Below are 3,085 nucleotides of genomic sequence, written 5' to 3' on the forward strand. Positions count from 1 at the left end.
TTAACCAAAATGTCGAAAACAATGTCCAGAGACTAAGTCCGAAAGGGCAAATGGTTAACCAGTAAGCAGAGTAATCATTAACCAAAAAGGGCAAAAGTAAGTAAAAAGTATGAAATCATTAACCAAAAAGCACAAAATTAAGTTAAAAGTGTGAAATCATTAACCAAAATGTCGAAAACAATGTCCAGAGACTAAGTCCGAAAGGGCAAATGGTTAACCAGTAAGCAGAGTAATCATTAACCAAAAATCGCAAAAGTAAGTAAAAAGTGTGAAATCATTAACCAAAAACCCGAAAATAATGTCCAGAGACTAAGTCCGAAAGGGCAAATGGTTAACCAGTAAGCAGAGTAATCATTAACCAAAAATCGCAAAAGTAAGTAAAAAGTATGAAATCATTAACCAAAAAGCACAAAATTAAGTTAAAAGTGTGAAATCATTAACCAAAATGTCGAAAACAATGTCCAGAGACTAAGTCCGAAAGGGCAAATGGTTAACCAGTAAGCAGAGTAATCATTAACCAAAAAGGGCAAAAGTAAGTAAAAAGTATGAAATCATTAACCAAAAAGCACAAAATTAAGTTAAAAGTGTGAAATCATTAACCAAAATGTCGAAAACAATGTCCAGAGACTAAGTCCGAAAGGGCAAATGGTTAACCAGTAAGCAGAGTAATCATTAACCAAAAATCGCAAAAGTAAGTAAAAAGTGTGAAATCATTAACCAAAAAGCGCAAAAATATGTTAAAAGTGTGAAATCATTAACCAAAAACTCGAAAATAATGTGCAGAGACTAAGTCCAAAAGGGCAAATGGTTAACCAGTAAGCAGAGTAATCATTAACCAAAATGCGCAAAAGTAAGTAAAAAGTGTGAAATCATTAACCAAAAATCGCAAAAGTAAGTAAAAAGTGTGAAATCATTAACCAAAAACTCGAAAATAATCTCCAGAGACTAAGTCCGAAAGGGCAAATGGTTAACCAGTAAGCAGAGTAATCATTAACCAAAAATCGCAAAAGTAAGTAAAAAGTGTGAAATCATTAACCAAAAACTCGAAAATAATGTCCAGAGACTAAGTCCAAAAGGGCAAATGGTTAACCAGTAAGCAGAGTAATCATTAACCAAAAAGCGCAAAAGTAAGTAAAAAGTATGAAATCATTAACCAAAAACTCGAAAATAATGTGCAGAGACTAAGTCCGAAAGGGCAAATGGTTAACCAGTAAGCAGAGTAATCATTAACCAAAAAGCGCAAAAATATGTTAAAAGTGTGAAATCATTAACCAAAAACTCGAAAATAATGTCCAGAGACTAAGTCCGAAAGGGCAAATGGTTAACCAGTAAGCAGAGTAATCATTAACCAAAATGCGCAAAAGTAAGTAAAAAGTGTGAAATCATTAACCAAAAATCGCAAAAGTAAGTAAAAAGTGTGAAATCATTAACCAAAAACTCGAAAATAATCTCCAGAGACTAAGTCCGAAAGGGCAAATAATTAACCAGTAAGCAGAGTAATCATTAACCAAAAAGCGCAAAAATATGTTAAAAGTGTGAAATCATTAACCAAAAACTCGAAAATAATGTCCAGAGACTAAGTCCGAAAGGGCAAATAATTAACCAGTAAGCAGAGTAATCATTAACCAAAAAGCGCAAAAGTAAGTAAAAAGTGTGAAATCATTAACCAAAAAGTCGAAAATAATGCCCAGAGACTAAGTCCGAAAGGGCAAATGGTTAACCAGAAAATCCGTCGAATAATGTCCAGAGACTAAGTCCGAAAGGGCAAATGGTTAACCAGTGGAAGGGCGATCAAGCGGAAAAATTTGCCCCGGTTACCCGGGATGGAGTTCCAGAGGTCCGGCCAGAGTTGTCAAATTCGTCCCGCTGATCGGACGCTTGTCATTCGGGTGGCTGGGGGTTGGCGGGGTATCTGCACAGTAGTAGGAGGTGGCAAGTCGGGACTTGGACGTTTATTCCAAGAGTCCACCCGAGCCTCCAGGTCTGCAGAGACCGACCCTAGCTGCCGCCCAACCGACTTTTAAGCCTTTTTCGGATGGGGATTTTTTCCCATTTTCGTCCATTTTTCGGGTTTTCTGTCGGGCTTAATAGGCGGCAGCCTGACCCCCGGCCGAGGCGGGGGGCGCACTCTCCCTTGCGTAAGGGTCCGGATTTGCCCCGGAAAGTGCCCCCGACGGCCTCCCGACCCGGGTGCCTGCAGGGCGGGGGAAAGGGTAGTCCCAGCCGCAGGAAATCATTAACCAAAAGACTTAGCCGTCGGGGCAGAGGCTAAGACCCGGGCTGGTGAAATCATTAACCAAAAGGAATGCACCCTTTTCCGAAAGTGCAGGCCGAAATAAGGCGAGCCTTGGGCCGGGAAGGCCAAAACCCCCAACTCATGGAAGTGTATGGGGTCGGACTCGGCGACTTTCCCGGGCCCCGAGTTGACCTTTCCCCACGGGGGCGGTCAAGTTGCTCCCGCCAAGAGGGCACGTTGCATTTGCTGCCGCTCTAGTCCCCGGGCTAGTTAATCAGTTGCCGTCGGAAGTCCCGATGCCGAAATGAAAAATGGCCGTTGCGGCGATTTGGCGCCTCATTTTCGGAAGGACTACCGGCAGGCAACCCGCCGAATTGACACTTGCGATTCGGGTGGCTGGGGGTTGGCGGGGTACCCGGAGATTTTCGGGAACTCGATTTTCAGAACTTTTGCTGGCAGCGGTTGCACTTGCAAAGTGGCCGAAGAAGTGCTCCCTCAAGGAAGGACCTTCTTTTGAAATAAAAGACCTTCCGAAGAGTGCCTGGAAGTCATTTATGAGCATTTAAGGGTAAATCTGGCGGACTTTCCATGCTCTGTTGCCGGCTCTGAAATATCGCACAGTTGGGTCTAGGCCGGTAGACTGGCTGTGAAAACAGACAAAGTGTTTTGGCGAGCGAGAGAAAACAAGGCCTTGGAACAGATTGGGGGGTGCGGAGGCACACCACACCCACAGGAAAAGAATTAATAAAAAAAAAACCAAAGTCTTATGACATGTCTGTTGGTACAGTGAGAAAAGCAAAGAAGGGAGGCTGCGATGGCAGAGCAAAGCCGACCTTCATACAGATATAC

This window comes from Heterodontus francisci, unplaced genomic scaffold (assembly GCF_036365525.1).
Source record: "Heterodontus francisci isolate sHetFra1 unplaced genomic scaffold, sHetFra1.hap1 HAP1_SCAFFOLD_987, whole genome shotgun sequence".
Taxonomy (NCBI): Eukaryota; Metazoa; Chordata; class Chondrichthyes; order Heterodontiformes; family Heterodontidae; genus Heterodontus; species Heterodontus francisci.